Genomic DNA, 27,783 nt, shown 5'->3' on the forward strand with positions numbered 1-27,783 from the left:
TCTGCGCCATGGGGTGTGCTCCGAGCCAATGTACTCCAAATGTTTACCGGGCGATCATGTGCTTCGAGAATCTGAGTCGTTTCTTCATGTTGGAGCTGACGGTGCGAGAGTTCTTTTATTTTTTCGAAGTGAGGCACTTCGAGGGGTATGCCCAAGTTCGCGTCTACAATGCCAAGTTGTTCAACAGTTTTAGTCAAGGAGATCACGCTTGGCATGACGATGTGTTGGAGGTCAGCGGACGGTGGGAAGGCGACGTTGGTGACGGCCCACTCGTTCCTATCACCTACTGCGATGGTATGTCTCTTTGCCATTTTTGATGCGCTCCTTTTATTTGAATTTCTTGAAGTGTGGCTGACTAACTTCTGTCTTCTGCTTGCAGTGAGTGACATCAGCAAGCAATTGGAGCTTGGGCCGGACATGGCTAAGGTCCGTCGTGCTTTGAACATCCCTCTAAGGTTTCGCGAGTGGCGCTGGTTGTTGAGTGAGTACCAGGAGGAAGACGGTGGTTTGCCCCCTGCCGAGGATGTCGAAAGGTGAAGCAGAACGGTCCTGACCCTGATGATCTGCTTGGCGGACAGGAAGAATGTTCTGCTGAATCTCTCTCAAAGAGAAAAGCTGCTGCCAAATCTCCGAGAGGTGAAGCTACTTCTTCGCACGCAAAGGATGGGTCTCCCTTGAGGAAGAAACCAAGGCCTCCTTCTGCTGAGAAGACTCAAGTGGGGTCTGCTCCCTTATCATCAGCCAGGGTCAAGCATCTCGTGGGTGCAGATAGCACGAAGGTTGGTGGTATGCGCGGTATTGGGGATGTTCTGCCCGAGCCTCCTGCTGACACGGTCGAAAACCATGATATGTTTGGTGAAACGGCTCGTGCCCGACCTAATTCTGCCGAGCGTCAAAGAGATGCAGACATTCCTCCTAAAAGTTCGAGTTGTCTGCATCGGTCAAAAGATGGAGATCGAAACGGGAGGTCTGCTCATGATCCAGCATCATTGACTCCTTTGGAGATGAAGCTGGCGGAGGCTAAGAAGATGAGAGAGTCATCTGCCTGGGCTAAGGGCACTTCCTCCATGTTGGCAGTTGGTCCTAAGGTGAACAAGCCTAGCTCTGTAGTGGATGTATGCGTATCTGATCTGCTTAAGACGAACTTCCTATCAAATCCATCGTCATGTGCTGAGTTGGTTGATCACATCCGTCAAGCTGGCAATCTTGGCACTTTCTCGTGCCTTTCCTTGGAAAAACAAAGGGAAGCGTCATTCCATCTGATTCAAAAAGGACTGATTTTTGTTGCTGAGGCTATTCGGAACTCATCTGCTATTGCCCCCTATTCTGCCCAGCTCAGCGAGTTGGAGAAGAAGAATGCTGAATTGGCCAGCCAGCTTTCCGTCGAGCAGGCCCGCTACGAGAAGAAGACGTCTGATTTGAGGGCGATGATATCTGGGCTGAAAAGCTCCCTTACCGAGAAGGATTCCGAGCTCAACTCTTCCGCTGTTGATTTGGCTAGTTGAAAAGATGCCTTCTTTCGTCTTGAGCGTAAGAATGCCGACATCTCCCTTAGCTATGACAAACTCCTTGCTAGATTTCATGCATATCATAAGTCTGCTAAAGAATCCAAGTCTGAAGCCACCATAGATGCGTACAAGTTGGGCTACCTGCATTGCGCAGATGGGACTGATTCCTTGTATGCGATTGACGATGTAGACATCGAGATGCTCTGTCCCAACTCACCCCCTATGGAAGGGGGAGTTGAGGAGCAGTTAGCCGGAGAGGATGAGGCAGAGGTGGACGCAGTAGATGAGATGATGGCAGACGTCATGGTACAGGCAAATGGAGTTGCTGATGGCGTAGCTAGTCAGGTGGATGCCGAAGAGGCTGCAGCTTAAAAGTCTTCTGCTAGCGTCTCCAAGTAGACGAAGACTCTTTTTTGTTTCTTTTCAGCTTTTGTAGTTTGCTTTTTTTTTTTTAATAGAATAACTGGTCTTTATTTGACCATCTTCTGTTTGTTGAACTTGGCCGGTTGGTCTGTTTGTTATGGAAATTTCAGTTACATTTTCCAACTTCAATTTGCATATTTGACTTGTGAACTGCTTGAGTAACCAGCCTATGTTTTGATTGCACTTCCTCCTTTAGAGATTTGTGAGTACCAGGGTCCCCCATGAAGGACTCCGGGCATGCACTGCATATCCCGTAGGATGATTCTTATGGAAGTTGGCGAGCACCAGGGTCCCCCTTGAGAGACTCCGGGTGTGGTCTGCACATCTCGTAGGATGATTTCCCTTAGGAAGTTGGCGAGTACCAGGGTCCCCCTTGAGGGACTCCGGGTGTGTTCTGTACATCCCGTAGGATGATTTCCCTTCGGAAGTTGGCGAGCACCAGGGTCCCCCTTGAGGGACTCCGGGTGTGTCCTGCACATCCCGTAGGATGATTCCCCTTGGGAGGGTCCCCCTTGAGGGACTCCGGGTGTGTTCTGCACATCTCGTAGGATGATTTCCCTTAGGAAGTTGGCGAGCACCAGGGTCCTCCTTGAGGGACTCCGGGTGTGTCCTGCACATCCCGTAGGATGATTCCCCTTCGAAAGTTGGCGAGCACCAAGGTCCCCCTTGAGGGACTCCGGGTGTGTCCTGCACATCCAGTAGGATGATTCCCTTAGGAAGTTGGCGAGCACCAGGGTCCCCTTGAGAGACTCCGGGTGTGTCCTGCACATCCCGTAGGATGATTTCCCTTAGGAAGTTGGCGAGCACCAGGGTCCCCCTTGAGGGACTTCGGGTGTGTCTTGCACATCCCGTAGGATGATTCCCCTTAGGAAGTTGGCGAGCACCAGGGGCCCTCTTGAGGGACTCCGGGTTTGTTCTGCACATCTCGTAGGATGATTCCCCTTAGGAAGTTGGCGAGCACCAGGGTCCCCCTTGAGGGACTCTGGGTGTGTTCTGCACATCCCGTAGAATGATTTGGTCGTCGCCCTGCGTCTCCCGTAGGACGCTACTTATGGGCAACTACATGATTATCCTGTCTCCCTTAGGAAACGGATAGGAACCTGGATATTTCCCGCATGAAGCATGGAGACCTCCTTTTAAGAAATTCCTGGCACACCCTGCGTCTCCCTTAGGACGCTTTTTTAGTGGGCTGCGTCTCCAAACGGACGCTTTTAGTCGTCACCCTGCGTCTCCCTTAGGACGCTCCTTATGGGCAACTGTGTGACTATCCTGCCTCCCTTAGGAAACGGATAGGAACCTGGATATTTCCCGCAGGGAGCATGGCGACCCCCTTTTAAGAAACTCATGGCACACCCTGCGTCTCCCTTAGGACGCTTTTTTAGCGGGCTGCGTCTCCAAACGGTGGGTGAGACCTCATCAATGACCATGAATGTTTGCAAGCTGATTACAGGTGGGGAGTAGACGTCGAGGTCTATCGTGCCCACGGTAACCGTTGTTGCACCATTAAAGCCAGTCAGCGATCTGGCTAATTTGTTGATCTTTGTCTCCAAGCCCATCTGTTGGATGACCGCCAGTTGTAGGATATTGGCTGCGCTGCCCTCGTCTGCATGGATTTGGTCGACCATGGCCTGAGCGATTTGAATGCTGATGACAAGGGTGTCGTTATGTGGCATGTTGAGGCCGATCAGATCTTTCTTTTGAAAACCGATCACAGGATCGTCCTCTGCTAGTGGAAGGTCGGTCGAGACTTGGGAGATCCCAGTGGCCTGTTTGATCTTCCTCTTTTTTTCCTAGCTGGTCAACCCAGACTCCTCGGAGTCGGCTAGGATGGTGTTAATCCTTATGACCTTCTGAGGCGGCTCCTTGGCGATGTCTCGATCTTCAATTCGTTGGATGGCCTGCTTCGCAATGAATTCTGTGCAATGACCTTCTCTCACGAGTTCTTCAAGATGCGCTTTCCAAGCGAAGCAGTTGTTTGTAGTGTGTCCGTGCGTTCCATGGAAAGCACAGTATTTGCTAGTGTCCCTCTTGTCCGGATCTCCTTTCAATGGTGGTGGTCTTCTTACCCAGGTTTGTTCTTCACTTGGGCTAAGATTTGATGTATAGGGATGGTGAACTTGGTATAGTTCTCTCCTGCCGTAGCCTCCTCTTGTGGGTGCGACCTGCGCTTGTCCTTGTTCCTGTTGTTAAATCCGTCGCCTCTTTGGCTTGCCCGTTTAGTCTGCTGATCTTCCTGCTTTGTAGATTTCTTTGCGGCGATTAGATCTTCATCCCAGAGCGCGTAGCGTTCCGCAGTCGCGTAGACCTCTGCCAGAGTCTGGCTGGGAGTGATAGTAAGCTCGTGGTACAAGTCATGCCAGCTGGAAGACCTTTCTTAAAAGAGGAGGACGCGATTCGGTCGTCACATCCTACAATGTTTGCCTTTTCTGCCTTGAATCTCTTGATGTAATCTCAAAGGGATTCGTCAGACTTCTTGCGCAGGTTGTACAAGTGGTCAGGGTTTTTCTTGATTGTCCGGTAAGAGGTGTATTCTTTGGTGAAGACGTAAGCTAGCTCCTTGAAGCTAAGGGTCGACCTGGATGGTAGGGTGTGGAACCAGTCTTGGGTTGCTCCTCGCAAGGTTATCATAAATACCTTGCACATTAGCGCGTCGTCAGCCTAGTGGAGGATCATAACACTTTTGAAGTGTTTTAAGTGGCTCTCGGGATCGAAATCCCCTTTGAAGTGTATGAACGAGGGTGTCGAGAATCGCTTCGGGTGAACGGCCTGCTCGATATCGAGGGTGAAAGGCGTAGAGTTCACCTGGTCAATGTCCTTAAGTAGTGAATCCTCGAAGTTTCGTCCGGCCTTCAAGTCTCGAAGTCGGTCATTCACGAGACTACAGGGGTCCAAGAGATTTGTGGTCACTCACTGTTGGATGTAAATTCAACGGTTTACTCACTCTTGCACTCCTTTTAAGAAACTTTTTTGAACCGTTGGATGTTACATCCAACGGTGAGTGACCATAGTCTCTTGGACCCCTGTGGTCCAAGAGATCGGGGCTGCATATTTGATTCTTTTGAAAGTAGCTTTAAAAAGCAAACTAGCTGCTATCAAAAGGCCATTACTTTTAAAATAATCAAGATATTTTATTTTTACCAAACACCTTAGAATGCCTTAACTTTAAAGTGAAACAGGTTTTTGGCAAAAAAAGCAATCCCAGACGGCGCCTTAGTCCACGCGTTTTTTGTTTTAGATGTAGGTCCTTTGACTTTTATTACTATTTTTGTTATGTTGATTTTACCCTTGAGGGAAAAAAGGAAAACACATTGAAAATCCAAATTCAATGCATTATTTCCTTGTAATTGAATTTTAGAATTTAAATTTGAATTCTTTCCTCGATAATATTTACCTAATATATGGATAATATACAATTTAATCATTGAAAGTAAAGACCCACATATTATACCAATTGATCAGACAAGCACCCACATGAAATTATGTACCTATGGATCAGGTAAAATCCACATATTGAAAATAAAATATGTTTAATACTTATCAAGTTGAGTGGTGATGTTTAAGCATAACAACAAATAAAAGAATTGACAAAAACAATTAAAACAAGAAAATTATTGATGACATTTTGCTTGATATATATATGTAATATGAGCATAGCTTTCTAATGTACCCTGTTACAGTAAGATATTATGTTGTCTTGAACCACTTCGTGTGGTCTTCTAATCATAGAAGGATTGGGACTTTACGTCGCTCAGCTGCACCCTAGTCTTTTAGTCCTTGTCTAAGTATAAGACTAAATAGAAATTTAGTTATATATCCATTCTTAGCACTAGTGTTGTAAACACAATACCATTTAATTTCTATAAATAAACCCAAAAAAACTTCAAAACTGATAGTTGTACATTTATTTAGCTTAATCAATGAGATGAAATACTTTCATTGCCCTTTTAGCATTAACTTGGTTATAATCTTATTACCTTATTGTCATTGTTTGCTTTCTATTATCTTTTCTCACAGTTTCACACCCGTTTAACACCTCACTTCCTTTTCCAAAATATTCAATATACAATAATGCACACAGAGAGAGAGAGAGAGAGAGAGAGAGAGTAGTTTTCCCATGACAACAAAATCACGACAGCCAAACGGTCGATTTGATTTCTCTAGAGAGAGGAAATTTCAATTGTAATAGTTTTTGAGATGGAGAGCTTTCATGTACCAAAATCTTCTGCATATTTGCTGCGCTTCTTGTTAAATCCATCAATCTTCACCGTTCCGATTGTCTGTGGCCATCATTTCAATCATCTGGTGAGATTCTCCGATTCCAAAGTAGATCAGTATGTGTTGGAAGGTGATGGACCTCACACAAAACCTCACAATAAACAATATTTGAGAGAAGATAGTTTTATTTCATATTGCTTGGGTGCATCAAATCGATTACAAGACTTCGGCATATATAGTAATCACAACCACTAAAGGTAATAAAGCCCCACTACTTCTTAGTTTTGAATACATGCACTCTGTCAACTTCTAGAGTCTTTCCAAATGCTCATACAATAACTAAATACATAACTCTTGAATCTAATTAATAAAGCATGGTTATTTTCAATATTCCCCCTTAACCATGATTCTTTGGTTTGGGGCAAACTCCAAGTGATGCTCGCAATCTTCTAAATGTCTCCAACTTTAAAGGCTTGGTAAAAATATATGCAATTTGGTCTTCAGACTTCACATACTTCATCTCTATCTCCTTCTTGCTTACGCATTCTCTTATGAAGTGATGTCTTGTATCTATATGGGCCTCGCAATGCCTACGCCACTACATGTTAACCTAACAAACCCATAGGGAGATTTATTTCCTAAGTTACTTAGGAAAACACACTTGTAAACTACTATATATTCCTCCTCATGGAGAAGAATACAATTAACCTGAAATATTCAAACCATATTCCTATTTTAGCATGGTATCAGAGCAGCCAATCCTAGGTCGTCTCTAACCCTCAAATCTTATCCTAAAGATCAAACACACATCCTAAATCAAATTCCATAAGCGACACATCAAATCCCCTTATTAAAATCCATAAACACATACCCTTATCAAAGTCTCATATCATTCCACTATGGTGGCCAACAAACCGCTTTCGCTCACAGGAGGATCTTCTACCTCCACCCCTTAAATCATCACCATTCAGAGTGACAACTCCCCACTCCCTGCCGATGTCACCTTTACTGAGACCAACTATGACTTATGGTCTCATGTCATGGAAATTCGAATTGCTGCTCGCAAAAAATTGGGATACCTAACCGGTGACACTCCAAAACCTCCTGAGCTCTCTCCAACCTATAACAAATGGTGTACGGAGAACTTTCAGTCAAGGGGTGGCTAATCAACTCCATGACCATTTAATGGGTCGTTTCATCCAGTTAAGTATCGCCAAAGAAATCTAGGATGCCTTTAAGAAGACTTACTATGATGGTGGAGATGAATCTTACCTTTTTGATTTGAACAAACGGGCATTTACTGTTAAACATAATGGTGCACCCGTTCATAAATACTATATCCAGTTGCAGGGCATCTTTCAAGAAATTGACCATTAGAGTCCCATCCACATGAACTGCGCCACTGACCTTACTGAGCGCAAGACAAAAGTTGATCGTTTTCACGTTCACCTTTTTCTCGCAGTACTTGACCCTGAGTTTGATCAAGTCCGAGGGGAAATACTATGCAAAGATCCTAAATTAGACCTTCATCAAACTTTTTCTTATGTTCGTAGAGATTCTCAACAAAGAATGTCCATGACTGGTGCTCAGGAAGCTTCTGTCATGGTGGCTCAACATCAAATGGAGTCGCATACTTTTATAGGTGGCTCTTCGTAGAATAAGGCATGGGAATCTCGTCCGAAGAAGAAGTGCACCCATTGTGGATGAGACAAACATACTCGTGCTGGCTGTTACGAGTTGATTGAGTACCCTGATTGGTGGGACCACTCTAAAGCTCTACGTAGGAATAGGTACAAATCACTCAACACATCTTTAGAACTAGATCGTATAAGTTCTGCTGTTTCGGCTACACCGGCTCCTACATTTGCCCCTATAGCAGCGACATGTACCGAAGGTTATGTTTTAAATACTTCATCCAGGAAAAACACATGGATCATTTACTTAGGAGCGACTAACATATGACATTTGATTTTGGACAAATTACCTCTCATACACCATCTTCCCCATCAATGGTGTCTAATGCTAATGGTATCCCCTCCCCTATGATTGGGGAGGGTTCTTTATCTCTCTCTGACTCCCTCAATTTGAATTTTGTGTTGATTGTTCCATCCTTGCACCATAATCTATTGTCTGTTGCCCAAATTACTACGGCGTTGGATTGTAGTGTAACTTTTTGGCCAACTCATTGTGTTTTTCAAGACATCCTTAGATGGCATAGGCTTCTTGGACATGCTTCGTTTGGTTATTTACATAAGTTATTTCTGTCCTTATTATCCAGTTTTTTGTGTGACATTTGTGAACTGTCCAAAAGCCATCATGTTCCATTTCCCTTCAATTCAAATAAAAGTTTGGTTCCTTTTTCTCAAAACCAAAAGGGAAGTCAGTTTATAGATGATTGCACACGTATGACATGAGTTTCCCTTCTCAAAACCAAAAGGGAAATCAGTTTAAAGTTTCAGTACTTCCATAAAATGGTGGAGACTCAATTTCATGCCTAACTCTAGGTTCTCCGTTCTAACAATGGTAGAGAATTTCTCAACCATGAACTCAACAAGTTCTTATAAGATCATGGCATCATACATCAACGCCCTTGTCCATATACTCCCCAATAAAATAGGGGTGGCTGAGCGAAAGAACTGACATTTATTGGATGTTTCATGCCTCCCTTTCTAGTGCTAACATGCCTCAGTCATTTTGAGGAGAGGTTGTCATCTCTATAGCTTACCTTATCAATCGGACTCCTTCAAGTATCTTGAATTTCAAAACTCTTCTTCAAACACTTCACCACCATATCCAAATACCTCCCACCCCAAACCTTAAACCATGAGTTTTTGGGTGTGTTGTATTTGTACACTTATATGATTAGATCCTCGAGCAAAAAAGTGTGTTTTCATTGGCTATGCTCCTCATAAGAAAGGCTACCGATGTTATCAACGCCCAAGCTAGAAGGACATACCTCTATGGATGTAGTGTTCTAGGAACACGACACATATTTTTCAAAAGCACATGAGAAGAATCTAGAACCAAGCACCTCGAAGTTTCTGGATTTTTTCACAGTGAACGAGTCTCAGCCTCAAAGCGACCAGTCGCCTCCACTCAATTTTTCCAATCTTGAGCCTCTGCTACAAAACGACTAGTTGCCAATATAAAATGACTGGTTACCTCCATGCTGCCAAAATCAGGAGGAGGAAGTTGATCCATTTTCTGAGATTTTGCCAGCTCCGGACCCGTCTTCAGCTATAATACTTGTAACATCCCTCATCGACTAACGGAGAGGGGGTGATATGCCTTATATGTACATGCCCACCTTCATCTAGCACGAGGCCTTTTGGGAGCTTACTGTCTTCGGAGTTGGGGGAACTTCTAAGATAAGCAAGTTGGGGCTAGAGCAATTCCAAGATGGGTGACTAACTGGGAAGTTGCTCGTGAGTTCCCAGAAACAAAACCGTGAGGGTAGAGAGGCCTAAATTGGACAATATCGTGCTACGGTTGAACCGATCCTGGGATGTGACAATTTGGTATTAGAGTCACTCTACCGTGTCGTGCGAGTGTCCATGTAAAAGTAATTCAGACCATACCTTATTCTTAAAACATGATGGAGGAAAAATCAATGCATTAACTGTCTATGTGGATGACATGGTTGTAACTAGAAACGACGAAAGAGAAAAACAGAATTTACAAAAGTATTTGTATACTTCCTCGAAGTTGAAGTGGCAAGATCAAAGACTGGTATTTTTCTGTCTCAAAAGAGGTATGTGATGGATTTGCTGACTGAAACATGAATGTTAGGATGTAAGCATGCCGACACACCTATTGAAATGAATCACAAGTTGTGTGAAGGCACAAACCACTTACTAACCCATAAGGAATAATATCAGCGCATTGTTGAAAGGTTAATATACTTGACATACACAAGACCAGATATTGCATATGTTGTGAGTATGGTTAGTAAGTTTATGCATTCACCTAGTGTTTCTCATAAGAATACAGTTGATCGGATCTTAAGGTACTTAAAGTCAGCCCATGGGAAGGGATTAATGTTCTCAAAGAATGGAAATCTCAAAGTTATTGGATATACAGATGCGGATTGAGCTAGATCCATTACAGATAAACACTTTACATTGGGTTACTTTGCATTCGTTGGAGGTAACCTTGTCACTTGGGGGAGTAAAAAACAAAATGTGGTTGCTCGGTCGAGGTATGGCTCAAGGAGTTTGTGAATTATTGTGGATCAAAGGCCTCTTGATTTGGATTTTAAATTGAAGAAGCCCATGCAGTTACATTGTGACAACAAGTCAACGATCAATATTGCTTACAATCCAGTTCAACATTATCAAATAAAACAAGTTGAGGTGGACAGACATCTAATCAAAGAAAAATTTGAGAACAAGATCATCTACCTACCCTTTGTAAAATCAGAAGATCAGTTAGCGGATATATTGACAAAGACTATCTCTGGGCGATTGTTTCATGACTCACTTACCAAGTTGGGTATTGGTAACGTGTATGTACCAACTTGAGGAGGCGTGTTGGCGTGAGTTAACCCAACAAATCAAGGAGATTTATTTCCTTTTTTCATATAGTTAACAATCCTTGTATAATTAGGAGATATTCTCCTAATTAATTCATGTATCTATTTCCTTGTAAAGCACACTTGTAAACTCTTATATATTCCTCCTTACGGAGAAGAATACAATTAATCTATATTATTCAAATTATATTCATAATTTAGCATCGAAGAATCCTTCTAGCTGACTTTATATGAGTGATTGTTGGCTCCTCCATGTAACGACAAACTTGGCCAACTCCAAAAAGTATATATGGCCTTGTGCAAGTTAAATATCTCAAGCTTCTTACCAAACTCTTGAAAATAGTTGAATTCTCTTTTCAGCTCTATCTTCAAATTTAGACAACTTCACTCCACATTCCACTAGAGTACTCACTAGATTGCAATCATCCATCTTGAACTTCTTGAGGACTTCTCTTGTGTAGCCTTCTTATGTGATAAATTTTTTTTTCTTCCATTTGCTTCACCTTAATGCCAAGATAACAGGGAATGAACCCAATGTCAGTCATCTCAAATTCTCTTGTCATTGCTCTCTTGGATTCCTCAAACATTTGTAGACAACAACCTGTAAAAATCAACTCATCAACATACAAGCAAACCATTAACATGTCACCATTTTCATTCATCTTTAGATAGAGAGCATGCTTATAGGGGCATTTCTTGAAACCATTTTCTTGGAAATACTTGTCAATTATGCTAATCACACCCTTAGTGCTTATTTAAGCCCGTACAAAGCTTTCTTGATTATAAGAACTTTATCCTCATGATCTTTCACAACATCCCCCATAGGTTGATCAATGTAGACCTCTTCTTCAAGAACACCATTCAAGAATGCAAACTTCATGTCCTATTGGTAAAGCTTCCATCTATTTTAGGCTGCCAAAGAAATCATCAATCTTACGGTCTCCAATCTCGCAACTGGAGCAAATACCTTGCCATAGTCAATTCCAGCCCTTTGGTTGTATCCCTTGGCAACCAATCTTGCTTTGTACCTTTCCACTTCTCCTTTAGCATTCTTCTTAGCCTTGTAAACCCATTTTACTCCAATTGTTTTTTGGCTTTTGGGCAAGACAGCAAGCTCCCATGTGTTATTGTTCTTGATTGTACCTATCTCTTCATCCATTGCTGTTCTCTATCTTGAGTCAAGCACTGCATCTTCAAAGCATTTTGGTGCATTATAAGAAAATAAACAAAACAATGTCAAATCATTTTGATTTCCTGTGACATCAAATGTTTGCTCAGCATCGCCTTGCCCAAAGAGAAGCATGGAAGGAAATAAGGTAGAAAGACAAGAAGGTGCTCACCCTCATCTATCAAGCCTTGGATGGCAGCACATTTGAGAAGGTTGCAAATGTGACAATGACAAAAAATGCGTGGGAGATTTTGCTGAATTTTTATAGAGGAGTTGATAAAAGTAAAGTAGGTGCATCTGCAAACTCTTAGAGGGGAGTTTGAAAGCCCACATCAAAAGGAATCCAAATCGATTTCAAACTATATGTGAAGAGTTCAAGCCCATGTCAATCAATTGAGAAGACATGGAGAAGAAATCAGCGACACTGTGTAATTGAGAAAATTCCTTGCTCATCAGATTCAAAGTTTGAGCATATTGTTGTTGCTATTGAAGAATCCAAGGACTTGGACACTATGACAGTTGATCAACTTTCTTGATCATTGAAAGCTCATGAGGAAAGATTGAAGAACAAAAATCAAGAACCAGTTGTGGATAAAGTCCTACAAACGAAGCTAACTTTAAATAATGAAGAAAGCTCAAGAAGTGGAACAAGTCGTGGCCGTGGAAGAGGAATATGCTGTAGAGGAACAAGAGGTGGAAGAGGGGGAAGAGGTGGTAGTGGTGATTTCAAGCCAAGTCACAATGAAGGAAAGGAACAAAATTCGCATTCGTCAAGAGGACGAGGAAGATGGAGCAATACAAATCAACAAGGAAATTTTAGGTATGATAAATCACAAATCCAGTGTTATTCTTGTGGAGGATATGGGCATAAAGCATTTAAATGTCGAGGTAGTGGTGGAAATGTCTGAGGGAAGTCCAATTATGCAGAAGCAGACAAAGATGTCACTGTGCTATTGTCCTACAAATGTGAAGAAAAAATAGACAAAATGTAGAGTTAAGGTATTTAGACACCGGAGCAAGCAACCATATGTGCGAAAACAAATATTTGTTCATGGACCTTGATGAAAAGTTGGATGGCAAGATCACTTTTGGAGATGATTTGAGGATTTCTATTCAAGGAAAGGTATTAATTCATTTGAAGGATGGTAGACATGAATTTATTTCAAATGTTTATTATGTGCCGACTATGAAGAGTAATATTTTGAGTTTGGGCCAATTGTTAGAGAAAGGATATAACATACAGCTGATTGATCGTGGTCTTTCAATTAGAGGTGAAGAAAACAGGTTAATTGCTAAAGTTCCAATGACAAAGAAGATGATGTTTTTGCTAAACATTCAAAGTGAAGTTGTAAAGTGTCTGAAGGCTTGTTTCAAATATCCTTCTTGGCTCTGGCACTTGAGGTTTGGGCATGTAAGTTTTGGTGATTTGACTTTGATGTGCAAGAAAGAAATGGGGAAGGGTTTGCCATCTATCAATTTTTCAAATCAATTATGTGAAGGGTGTCTACGTGGAAGCAATCTACAAGGAGCTTTCCTAGAGAAGCAAATACAAGAGCAAGAGAGCCATTGAAGCTCATTCATGCAGATATGTGTGGCCTTGTAAAAACCAAGTTCTACAAAACAGAACCCCTTTAGCGAGGGCTTTTTTTTGTCGAATAAAGCCTTTTACTGTCGGAAATACCCTTTTTCGACGGCAAGAAGCCGTCGGTAAAACGCTGGTTGCAAATACTTCTTTTTCGACAATTCCGTCAGAAATAATGTATTTCCGACGCCCATATTTCGTAGCTATTGCTTAAATTTCTATCGGAAATGGATTTTTAAGACGACCATGCATATTTATTTCCGAGCTGTACATGTGATCGCAATTACTTAGAAGATTGTCGGAAACAGCTTTTTATTATCAAGATTTCGCAAATTCATATTTTCGATGAATGAGTGTTGTTGAAAATATTATTTGCGAGGGTTAGATTTCATCGCAATTATCATTACTGACCAAAATAATTTGTGGAAAATATATAATATCTCGTCGGAAATGAGTATAACAAAATATTTCCGATGGGAAAGTTACGTCGGAAATATATATTTCTAACCACATTTAGTCATCGCAAAATTTGTTGCAAATAGATTAATCTTGTCGACAAATATTTTCGACGAACAAGTGGTCGAAAACATTATATTCAACCAACAAATTTATTTCTAACAATGTCAATTCATTGTAAAATAAATCATGTTAAATGGTATATAAAAGCGAAACAATTGTAAACACTTAATATCATCATAAAGAAATAAAAATTCATTGTGCAATACATAGCCGTGATAAAACAAGGCTCCCTAAATATAATAGCGTCTCATTTATTCTCATATAACAATAATGTACATGCTTTATGGCAAACTAACACAACTAATCTTGCCATTCAGTCATCTTCAACTAATAATGTACAGGCTTTATGCCCTTTGTAACCCCAAGGTTTGTACTCATCATCTCTAAGAGCAACTCCACCCCTTAGGGCAAAGTCTAAGGCAAGGGCAAGCTAGGGCAAGCAAGGGCTGACACTATTCACGTGAATAGTGTCAGCCTTGCCATTTGTGGTTCCACCCACAAGGGCAAAGTCTAGGGCAAGTCTAGGGCAATTACTATTCATTGTACTTTATTTCCTATTTTTTTATACTTTAAATCATTAATTTTGATAATCTTTTGTAATTAAATTTTCGGATGTGAATCTCGGTTGCCACGTGTCTTATTCCAGATAAAATTTTCGGATATTCATTAATAAAAATTATAATCTCAGATTTCCGATAAAATTTTCACCCTCTAAAATTGTGCCACGTGTCCCATGTCAGATAAGATTTTCAGATATTTTTAAAAAATTATAATCTCATATTTCAGATAAGATTTTCACCCTCTAAAATTGTGCCACGTGTCCCATGTCTGATAAGATTTTCAGATATTTTTTTTACAAATAGTGATCTCAGATTTCAGATAAGATTTTCACCCTCTAAAATTGTGCCACGTGTCATCTCTATCTTCTGAATCCCTCTATATAACTACACCATCAACACCACTCCTCTCACACCATCTCTGATATATTCCTTCATTTCTCAGATTTTACAATTTCCCATTATACTCTCAATGTCAAACTTCAGGAGGGTGTTGGAGAGGCAACAGAAAGAATGGGAAGAAATCCAGCGTAGACGTGAGGAAGAAGATCGGGAGCAAGATGAAGAAGAGGAGGAAATGCTTGAAGTAGCGGCGGTGTGTATGATGAATCAATCAAGCCAACACCATCGTCGTCGTGCCCCGAATGTGGACAGACGCAGAGAGTCTCGGGGTAAGAATCTCTTGGAGGATTACTTTATCCCAAATTCGTTATATCCTGCTCATAAGTTTCGAGAGAGATATAGAATGCAGCCACATTTGTTCCAAAAAATCATGCATGATATTTGTAATTACGACACATACTTCATTCAAAAGCATGATGCTGTTGGAGTTTTGGGTCTTATCCCGGAGCAAAAACTTACAGCTGCTTTGCGGATGCTTGCTTATGGGGCATCTGCAGAGCAGGTGGATGAGATTGCAAGGATGGGAAAATCTACTATCCTAGAGTGCTTGGTGAGATTCTGTGATGCAGTGGAAAATTTGTACACGAGGGAGTACCTTCGCAAACCCACTCCGAGGGACCTGCAAAGGCTTCTACAAAAAGGCGAGGCTCGAGGTTTCCCAGGAATGATCGGAAGCATCGATTGCATGCATTGGCAGTGGAAGAATTGTCCTACTGCGTGGCAAGGAGACTATGGGAATCGGAAGGGCCAAAAAAGTATCATTTTGGAGGCCGTAGCTTCATTCGACACTTGGGTTTGGCATGCCTTTTTTGGGGTTGCCGGATCTCAGAATGACCTCAATGTCCTTGGTCAATCCCCGGTGTTCGACGAGGTATTGCGAGGTCATTCCCCTCAGGTCACATACCAAATCAACAATACCGTATACTCTGGTGCATACTACCTTGCCGACGGAATTTATCCTAGGTGGACGACATTCGTGAAAACAATTCCGAATCCCCAATCCGAGAAGGAAAGAAGCTTTGCTTCATTTCAAGAAGGTTACAGGAAAGACGTGGAAAGGTGTTTCGGTATCTTGCAAGCTCGTTGGGCAATTATCAGGGGTGCTGCTCGGATGCTAGACGAGGAGGTGCTGAGGAGTATTATGATGACTTGCATCATCCTCCACAACATGATTGTGGAGGATGAGTATGACTACGATGCTCCAGAGGTGTTTGAACCCGATCCTATGAACACGGCGTTGACAAGAATATATGAAAGGCCGATAGGACCAAATGGACTACCATTGGAGCCCGAACCGTTACTTCACGATGGTCGATTCAACAACCCCATGATTGATCGTTATCAAGAAATGCAATCTTCATATGTTCACGAAAGACGTCAAGTTGACTTGATCGAGCACTTGTGGCAGATGAAAGGCAATCACAATGGATGAAGGCTAGATTCGTGCTTTGTTTGGAATTATGCTTTGTTTTTAATTATGCTTTGTTTTTGTGTGTTGTGTTTTGTGGAATAATTGCGAGGTCTTTTTTATTATTATGTTTTTATGTATGGTTTGTTTTGTGTGTTGTTTGCAATAAATGAAGGGTTGTTTTTAATTAATCTTTGTGAGGAATGCTCAAATGTTTTTAATAAGTAGTCCAATTATAGATGGAAAGTAGATTGAATAAAAAAGAAACAATACAACAAATTAAAGGATAATACAACAATTTAAAAAAAAATACAACAATTATTAAAAAAATACAACAATACAATCTAATGGTTTTCATCATTTAGCCAATCCGTATTGCTAGGACCGTCGTCATGGAAAAGTTTTCTTCTCATCACATCCCTTCGTTTATGCTTCCAATAGGCCTTTGTTTCAGGAGACATATGGCTCGTATCCATGGCCATGATTTTCATCTCTCTTTCATCGTCGTCTTTTTCTTTTGCATGTTGCTTTTCAATTGCAAAGGCTTCCAATCGTGCCTTGTCCGCTTCATCTCTCCTCAAGTCTCTCTCCAATCTTAGAGAGTTGTTCTTAGCTATTTGCTCGAATATTTGAACACAATCAATGTTTGAAGTGGCCCCTCTCTTGGCCTTTGCCGCCTTTCTCCCAATAGGTCTCGGCGGACGTGGGAGTGGTGACTCCGTTTCCATTGGGGAGTCTAATGGCGAATCGGTTGATGGCGATTCGTGGAGCGGCGTCTCATGCAACACAACCGGGGGTGCGGTAGGAATAATTTTGAATCTGGAACAATCTTTGACAATTTCCCAACATTGGAAATGCACAAAACTTTTTTTCCCTTGCCCCGTGGCACCGAACCACATTTGTGCTTGTATGATCTATTCAAAATAAATAATTGGAAGTGCATTAAAAAAAATATACAATGCAAGAAATTATAAACTATTGTGAAATGCAAGAATAAAATTGATTATGTAAATAAATATAGACAAATTGAAAATGCAAAAACAAAAATAAAGATTATGCATGAAATTATAAACTATTTTGAAATGCAAGAATAAAATTGATTATGTAAATAAATAAAGCCAATTAGGAAATGCAAAAATAAAATAAACATTGTGCAACAAAAAATAAATAGAATATGCAATAAAAAAAAGTTACATTAAATTGATTAAAATGGCAATTAAAAATATTTTACCTCATCGGAAAGATTCGCACCGCTCCGAATGTTCTCCTTTGCTTTTGTCAATGCATTTCTCCATTTCCCTAACTCTTTGTTTAGAATTTTCCATCTACTAGACAAAGCCATTTCGGTCCGAATGGAACCCGATCTTTGACAAAATTCTCCATGAATTTTGCTCCACATATGATGGAACTTCATCTCATTGCCCGTGATAGGGTCATGACTAACGCTCACCCAAGACTCGCACAATGCAATATCTTCCTGGGTTGACCACGAGCCTCCGATTTCAACAGAAGATGCCATTTGTTTATTTTCTACAAATGGAAAGTAGTACAAAAATGTGAGTGGATAGTAAAAAATATTGGAAGGAGAAGAGTTTATATGGAATTGGTGTGGAAAGTGGAAAATATGAGTAGAGAGTAAAAAATATTGGAAGGAGATGAGTTTGTATGGAGATTTGGTGTGGAAAATGAATTATGTGAGTGGAGAGTAGAAAATAGTGTATGGAGAAGAAATTGTATGAAGATTTGGTGTTGAAAGTAGATAAAATGGTTAGGTATTTATAGGGAAAAAATACATACATTTTTGGTATTTTTTTAAAAAAAATTTCAGAATTTTTTCGAATTTTTAGGATTTTTTTTTTTTGGCCAAAAAAATGAGAACCGTAGGATTTCTGAAAAAAAATCCAATCGGAGCCACCCGGTGCCGACACGTGGCAGTAGCCGTTGGAGCTGACGTCATCGCTGACGTCACGACGACGTCAGCGCACTTCAGTCAAATTTTTTTTACCGTTGGCGCGTGTATTACACGCACCAACAGTAAAAAAAATTTGATTTTAGTGCGCTGACGTCAGCGAAACTCGGGCTCGAGCCTAGTCTGATTTCGCCCTTGGGCCTGCCCGGGCTCGTGGGACCCGCAGCTTGCCCGGGCTGGATTGGTAGCGCTGGAGGTGGACTCGGGCTTCTTCCTGCCTTTTGCCTGGGCCAGCCTGAAGCGATGGAGATGGCCTAACACCTGTGAGATAGGGACCCAAACAGCTTGACAATCTTATCGTAACTAGCTGAAGCAACCACCGGTAACAAGTGACACAGCCAAAGAAGTAACACATCCTTTATGTACTCGTATAAGCATTGCCTTCATCTCGGGCATGTTCCATAGCTCCAAATCCTACAGTTGTTGTCCCCAGTTAAAAATCAAGTATGAAACTAGTGCAGCAAGAACATAATTGTCAGTCTACACCCTTCCTGGCAGTGAAACAAGTGAAATGGGAACCAAACCACAAGGTTTAGTCCCCATTCCCAGCCATATGGGACTTTAACGAAATTCCAAACAGAGAAGAAAAGAAAGCAAAACAAAACAAAAAACAAAAGTACTAGGAAAAGAACATTCAGAGGAAAGTGAACTCAAAACTTTTCAACCACTCTCACAATGTAGTAAAACAAGCATAATGTTCAGATCCCACATCCTTCAATTCTAGCTTCGGCGAGAATCTCATTTCACAGCTGTAAGCTAATCATGCACCTTAAAGGCAATGTCAAATCCAATGAAGCTATGTGTTTCAAACAACAGGTCTCATAACTCATAAGCAGTCACAACTAAATCTTCAACTAAAAATGTAATGAACAACACAAAAACAAAAAGGACTATGCACAATAATGAGAATTGACTTGCCTAGTCAGAGCCAATGATCATTATTGAAGGATATGTAGGATGGAAAACACAGCAATGGAACTTAATTGTCAGTAAAGTAAAACTCATGAATGCACTTCCCTTCACTTCCTGGTCTGAATGACCAAACTCTGACATAGTCTTCACTAACTGGTGCAGGAACTCACCAAATGGATGCCAGTACACAGAAAGGAAAGGCATGGTATGTCCCTGAATTTCAAAACCCGCATTCCAAGTAATAAGTTTGAGAAAATATATGGTTAGGATACCAGAAGGAAATAGTTCAAGAATTTGTAGAGGAACATCAAACCCGCATTATATCAGTACCTAATAAAACAGAAATACATGCTATAAGAAATTTTCTGAAGTACTTAATTCGAAGCCCTATTTTAGGTATTGCTCTTTCGAGAGTACATTACAAACCCAAATATTTTAGCCATTAAAGCAGAGCAACAGAAAATAAAACGTGAAATAAAGAACCAAGACCATTAACAATCAATCCAAGTATGCATAGAATAAATAATTGTCAAGGCAAAGATCTTAATAAATCTGGAATACCAGAAAGGCTCAGTGAAGTATGCCTCATCATAGTTGATGCTTCATGACAAAACCTGCGTTACCAAATCGCCTCAAGTAAAATGCACAATCGACAAATATGCATTTTCTCTGCTACCCAAATGAAATCTGAAACAAAAAGTGACAAATTAACAATAGGAAAGACCACATGCCTTGAAAATAGAAAGACATTTACAAAATACTAAAAACCCATATGATAATTTATGGGAGAGATAATGACTTAGAGAGAGAGTGATGTAGAACAGCTGGCAGATTTTATCGCGGTTGAGCTAGAAAAAGGGCGCAGTGGGAATTTGCAGTTTTGTCGTCCAAGCTCCGATTAGGGTGCAAAATACCATTTCGGAAAGGGAACGACGCCACGAGTGCAACTCACTGCTTTGCTGAGACATATGCTAGATTTTGGCATTCTGAGGTCATTTGGACTTCCAAAATTGCAGTTAAAGTTTGGTAGTTAATTTTCCAATAAATTCTGTTTTGACAGTTTAGGAGTTATGTTATTAAGACTCCAAATTAATTCTGTTTTTTTTCAGTTTTATGTCAGTTTAGGAGTTACGTTATTAAGACTCCAGGTTAATTTTGTTGTTTCAGTTTTATGTAATAATTCCCTTGGTAGTTGAAGGGTTGAGGGTTGTTGAGAATTGTGTATTTAGACAGGTTTGTCTAAACATTTCTGGTAACTCAGTTTTTTAATAACATTAATCTAAGAGAGATTCTCTTAATTTTCTGGTGGAATCCAGTTTTTCTTGTTACTCAAGGTTTCGCTTGAAACCCTCATTTCTTGTGCTGCGTCAGAGAGAGACGCATAGAGAGAATGAGTGTTGGAGGCGGCTGCTAGGTTTCTGGCTGGTGAAGAAGGGGGAAATTTGAGTTTTGGCTGGAGTTATTTGGTGGTCAAAGAAAAATGAAAGAGCTCTTCACAACACCAATTCCCAAATAAATAAAAAAGAGTTTAAGTCAAATATCCAAAAATATATATATAATAAATAAATTTAAAAATTCAGAAATTGGCAAAAAAAAAAGAAGGGAAAATAAGCAAAAGGACAGGTGGCGCATGTAAGAAGCTGCCACTTGTCCATCAATTCAATTTAAAATAAATTTTATATGATTTAACTCCTAAAAATCATAATGAATACATTATATGATTTAACTCCTACAAAGTCTTAGTGACATTCTCTTCGTCCTACAGCTTCAAAAATCTTTTTTTTACTTATAAAAATTTAGAGTGACAACAAAAACTCAAATTAGTTTGTAAACAAACCAAACACTAGTTAATGTTTGATAACCTAACACTCTTGCTTCTTTGATCCAATCATTACCATGAACTCAATTATGTGGAATTATGATTTTAGACATCTAAAATCAAAAGATTTTTCACAAGGAGTTCGTATCTTTTCTCGGTGCATTTTTTCGAATTTTTATTTAATTTATTATTAATTTTTTTAAGATAAACAAAAAAAAGTAAGAAAAAGGATAGATGGCAATGGTATGAGGACGCGTCACCAATACAGAAAATGCACCTAAAAGAAGCTGCTACTTGTCGATCAATTCAGTTTAATATGAATTGTATATGATTTCACTCCTAAAAATCATAATAAATACATTAAAAATCCAAACAATTCACTAAAAATTCCTATGAAGTCCTAGTGATGACATTCTCTTCATCCTAAAGCTTTGAAAATATTTTTTTTTTACTTATAAAAATTCAAAGTGACAACAAAAACTCAACTTAGTTTGTAAACAAACCAAACACTAGTTAATGTTTGATAACCTAACACTCTTGCTTCTTTGATCCAATCATTACCATGAACTCAATTATGTGGAATCATGATTTAAGCCTCTAAAATCGAAGGATTTATCGTCAGGATTGCGTAGCTTGTTTCGGTGTATTTTTCTTCTTTTTATTTAATTTATTATGAAGTTTTTAAGATAATCATTTCCAACAGTCCCTAATTCTTCTCATAAATTGAAAATTTATTAACGACGACCATATGTTGCCCTCGGTAATAGGTTGTGACTTCCGACAAAAGTGAATATGCCCTCGGAAAAAAGCACAACTATTACCATCGAGTATGAATTTGGTTGTAAATATAACGGCATTTCCGAGAGGACATATTTCTACTCGGAAATAGTCAAAGAATTCCGACGGAATGAGAAACCCCTCAGAAATAATCATCATATTTCCGACAAACATACTTTTTGTCGTTAATAAAGTTGGCGCTAAGTCTTCCCGCCAAATAAATTACATTTCCGACGACCATAGAGACTTTTTCCGAGGGTTTTTTTTTTTGTCGGAAACAAATTTCAGCCCCACGACATATTTCCAACGGACAACATTTTTTGGTTGGAAAAAACACTTTTACCGACGGAATTTCAGGACCCTCGAAAAATGTTGGTCGGTAATGACCCTTTTTTTTGTAGTATTCGTTTGATAAGAATAATTATTTTCTTCTCTTTATTGATGATTTTAGTAGAAAAACATGGGTGTATTTTCTAAAAGAAAATTATGAGGAGTTTTGCTCATTCAAAAAGTTCAAAGTTTATGTTGAAAATGTAAGTGGCCACAAGATTAAGGCTTTGAGGTCCAACTGAGGAGGTGAATTCACATCAAAAGAATTCCAGAATTTTTGTGAAGATCATGGGGTCCATCGTCACTTGACAGTCCCTTACTCCCCAAAGCAAAATGGAGTGGTGGAGAGAAAAAGTAGATCAATTCTCAATATGGCTCGAATCATGATGAAGAGCAAAAATATGCCAAAATAATTTTGGTTTGAAGCTATTGCGTGTGCTGTTTATTTGTCCAATCAGTTTCCAACTAGAAGCCTTTGGAACAAAACACCCTAAGAAGCATGGAGTGGAAGAAAGCCCAACATGTTTCATTTAAGAGTTTTTGGGAGCACTGCCTACGCATATGTGCCAGATAAGAATTGTTCCAAGCTAGATGACAAGAGTGAGAAATTTATTTTTGTTGGCTATGATGCTTCCTCCAAAGGGTACAAGCTTTATAATCCAGAGAAGGAGAACATTATTATTACCTGGGATGTTCATTTTGATGAAGAAGGCATATGGAATTGATAGGCTCCAGAGAAAGATTATAATTTTTTTTCTCTCTTGGAAGAAGAATTAGTCAAATTTTCTTCATCACCATATTCTCCAATTCCTCTCTCTACGACCTCCCAAGCATCATAGCAGCCAATCAAAGTCTTCATTCTAACACTCCAATTGTGATAATTATCTTTGGTTAGTAGAGGAACTTAAAATGGAGTCATCGAACCATTCGCCATCTTCTAAACTTCTTCTTATGGCTCTAATGCCAATTTGTTGGAAGGTGATGGACCCTCACACATAAAACTCAAAAAACACAATATTTGATAGAAGGTACTTTTATTTCATATTGCTTGGGTGCATCAAACCAATTACAGGAATTTGGCCTATATAGTAATCACAACCACTAAAGCCCCACTACTTCCTAATCTTGAATACATGCACCCAATCATGAATCTATATACATAACTCATGAATCTAATTAATAAAGCATGTTTATTTATGGTCCTGTATTGATTCCATTACTTGAGATGCGAACCAAGATCATCACCTCCTAGTATCACCTCATCAGCTCCAATACCAATCGATCTAGTCATATTCATCATCAACCTCATATCAACCAGCTTAGCTTGTAAATTAAATTCTACTGGTAAGTTCGATCATCACTTCCACATCAATTTGAAATTTCTATTTATTTTAGCTAATTTTGTTTTCTTTTTTCAAATGCATATATTAATTTTTATTTTTAGTAATTAAACTTGAGTAATTTATTAAAAGAAACTAGTTTGAAATTTATGAAGTGTCTTAGATTATCATATTGATATTCATATGGTTGTTTATGAAGTGTCTTAGGTTATCATATTAGAATTAAAGAAAAATTAGGTATTAGACATAATTAACTTTACTAATTAGTATTTGAGACATTGGGCATTTTTGTTTGGGTTTTAATACCTAGAAAAAAATTGTTATTTTGAATTAGACCAGAGAGGAGGCCCAGATTCGTTGGGCTTGTCTAAATTATAAAGGTAAAATACAATTTTATCCTTTTGTCTTAAAATCATATTTCAGCACCTCTCTCTCTCTCCTCTTCCTTATTCACTCCAGCGATGACGACGCCCTCTTCTCTCCATTGATGATTCGACACCCTCTTTCTCCTCATCCTTCTTCGCTCAATAAACGACGACGACACCTGATTTCTCTCCTTTTCCTTATTTGCTCCATCAACAACGACACCCTCTCTCTCATCTTCCTTCTTTTCACGGGAAGCTCTGTTTTTCATCTAGTGAGATATGTGTTTTCTAGATCAAATTCTTATTTCAATTTTGTAGATCTGTTAGGCCAACCTATATGGATCTAACAATAGATCCGTTATTTCAATTTTCTAGATCAGATTCTTCTCAAGCGAAGTTTCTATATCTATTGATTTATTAAGACTATATGGATCTAACAATTCATTAGGCCAGCCTTGTCATTGGTGTGGGGTGAAATGATTTGGCTTTAATTCACATTTATAAATAAGTTTTGAACTCTGCTTGAATGCCTGAATGGAAGGTTTGGACATAGATCCTTAATTCTTGATAATTTTTCATTTTCATTAGTCTAACGTTCTAATATTGGTCTCATAGAACTTTTGAGATTGAAGAGATTGCAAATTGTAACAATGTCGTTGGTAGGAATTAAACTATTTTTATAGGTGAAAAACTATTGTTCCATGTTCTGAATTTTCCACTTAGAAAAGCATTAGTCTGATTAGATAGAATACCCTTTAAAGATCCCTATGAAAATTCCTCCTTGAGAGTGCCCTCTACACATTGTTGTAACGGAAATATTAAACTAATACTAAATTATTAGTTACAAACATTAGGCATCATTCTTTGCTCCATGTCGCATTGATAAATTACCCCCAAGTTGGTCAAACTTTGGAAAAACCCTTAGGCAAAAACAAGGAGATTTAACCTTGAACCAAGTATTAAACTCTCTTAGGATTGAAGAGAAACATAGATCAAGTAACAAGCGTAAGGAAGAAAAGACAAAGGTGAACCTAGCGGAAAGTTCAAACAATAGGAATCATTTCCAATCTAGAAGGAAATTTTTCAAGAGGACAAACAAAAATAGCGAACCAATAATAATCAACTCAACCGAAACCAAAACCGCTAGCACGATAGACCCCATAACAATTCCAATGACAATATGGATCAACCATGCTTCGTTCGTGGGAGAAAAAATCACTGGGCCAAAGACTGTCATTACAAGAAGACCGAGCCCTACAAGCCAAAGCCTAAGTGGAACACAGGACAAAGAGGTCCTAAAGCCCAAGTGAATGTGTTGGTGGATCAAGATGAACCCAATCTAATGTATAGTTTTGAGCCTCTAGTTAATGTCGCATATTTAAGTAATAGTGATTGGTGGTTAGATTATGGGGCAAACGTACATGTGTATTTTGACAAACGCTTTTAAAAATTATCAGAACTCAAGTGGAGGAAGTGTACCCCTAGGAAATGACACTGTCGCACAAGTATGTGGAATAGGAGAAGTGGAATTGAAGATGACATCTGGGAAGGCTTTAATTCTCAAGGATGTGCGACTTGTTCCTGATGTGAGGAAAAAAACTTAGCAGTGGATCGTCCTTAATACAACAAGGATACAAAATTGTAATAGAATTGAATAAGATTGTTATTACTAGAAACAATGTCTTTATTGGAAAAGGATATGTTTGTGATGGATTATTCAAAATAAATGTAGTTTTTGAAGATAAAAAAAAATTTTGCCTCAATTTTTTAATATTGAATATTGTAATGTATGGCAGGGAAGGTTAGGACATGTAAGTTTGAGAAAAATCAAAAGGTTGATGGATCTTGAGCTAATCCCTAAGTCTAACGTAGACCTTAAGCACAAATGTGAAGTGTGTGTTCAAGCCAAACAAACAAGGGATTCTTTCAAACCTGTAGAAAGAAACACTCATATCTTAAAGCTCATACATAGTGACATGTGTGATTCAAAAAGGTCTCATACTAAAGGTGGAAACAAGTACTTTGTGACATTTATTGATGACTTCTCTGGGTATTGTCATATTTACTTATTAAAAAAATGAGGTGCTTGATGAACTTAAGGTTTATAAAAGTGAGGTATAAAATCGATTGGAGAAAAAGATTAAGAGATTTAGATCTGACAGAGGTGGAGAGTATACCTCAAATGAGCTTGGAGTGTTTTGTGAAGAACATGGAATTATACATGAAGTTACTCCCCCATATTCACCCCAATCTAATGGAGTGGCTGAAAGGAAAAATAGAACCCTGATGGATATGGTAAACTCTATGCTTCTTAGTAGTGGACTACCTGAAAATTTGTGGGGGGAAGCAATGTTAACTGCTTGTTTCATACTTAATAGGATAACATTAAAGGATAATGAGAAAACTCCTTATGAGTTATGGAAAAGAAGATCACCTAACCTTAGAATCCTAAAAGTGTGGGGGTGTTTAGCTAAGGTACTCATACCCGATCCAAAGAGAAAGAAAATAGGTCCTAAGACTATAGACGCAGTTTTCCTCGGTTATGCGAAAAATAGTAGTGCCAATAGATTCCTGGTGATTAACTCTGAAGTAAAGGAGGTTGCAAACAACACAATTATGGAAGCAAGAGATGCTACATTCTTTGAAGATATTTCCCCGTACAAGATAAGAATTTCTAAGGAAGTACAAATAAGTGAAAAGCCTTCTAGCTCAACTACGATTGAAAATTTAGAATCTCAAGAACTTAGAAGAAGCAAAAGAGCGAGAGTTGAGAAGAACTTTGGAGATGATTTCTATACCTTTCTAGTAGAAGGAGATCCCACAACTTATAAGGAAGCCGTTATGTCTGTGGATGCACCATTCTGGAAAGAGGCTATAAATGATGAGTTTCAATCTATAATTCAAAATAACACATGGATGTTAACGAATTTGCCTGCTGGAAATAAAGCGATAGGGTGCAAGTGGGTGTTTAGGAAAAAGTTGAAACCTGATGGAAGTATTGATAAGTACAAAGCGAGATTGGTAGCTAAGGGTTTTACGCAAAAGAAAGGGATAGATTATTTTGATACTTACTCACCTGTTTCTAGGATTACCACCATAAGGACCTTGATAGCTTTAGCATCTGTGCATAATTTAGTGATTCATCAAATGGATGTGAAGACAACGTTTCTAAATGGAGACTTAGATGAAGAGATCTATATGGAGCAACCCGAAGGATTCATAGTTAAGGGCCAAGAACACAAGGTGTGCAAGTTGGTTAAATCTTTATATGGCTTAAAGCAAGCTCCTAAGCAATGGCATGAGAAATTTGACAAGGTTATTCTAGATTATGATTTTAAGTTTAATGGTCATGATAAATGCGTTTACTATAAAGAGAATAATGGAGAACACGTAATCTTGTGCCTATATGTTGATGACATTTTGATCTTTGGGACGAATTTAGAGATTGTGAATAATGTGAAGTCATACTTATCTAGGAATTTTGACATGAAAGATATGGGAGAAGCAAATGTAATCTTAGGAATGAAAATTGAGAAGACGACACAAGGAATCTCTCTAAGTCAATCTAGTACTATTGAGAAGATGTTGAAGAAGTTCAATTACTTTGAGTGTAAGCCCACACCAACACCTTATGATCCCAATGTTCATTTAAAGAAAAATCAAGGTGAACCATTTTCTCAGCTGCTTATGCTGTTGGAAGGTTAAGTAGGTATACACATAATCCAAGCAAGGAACATTGGAATGCTTTGGAAAGAGTTTTCAAGTACCTAAGAGGAACAATAGATTATTCACTGTGCTATAAAGGATTTCCAAATGTAGTAGAGGGATATAGTGATGCAAATTGGATAACTGACAATGAAGAAGTGAAGTCTACTAGTGGTTACATTTTCTTATACCACCTTAGACAACTAAAAATGGAGATTCAAATGGCTGTTCAAAAACAACGACGTACCTAATT

This window comes from Prunus dulcis, chromosome 7, assembly GCF_902201215.1.
Source record: "Prunus dulcis chromosome 7, ALMONDv2, whole genome shotgun sequence".
NCBI classification, from domain to species: Eukaryota; Viridiplantae; Streptophyta; class Magnoliopsida; order Rosales; family Rosaceae; genus Prunus; species Prunus dulcis.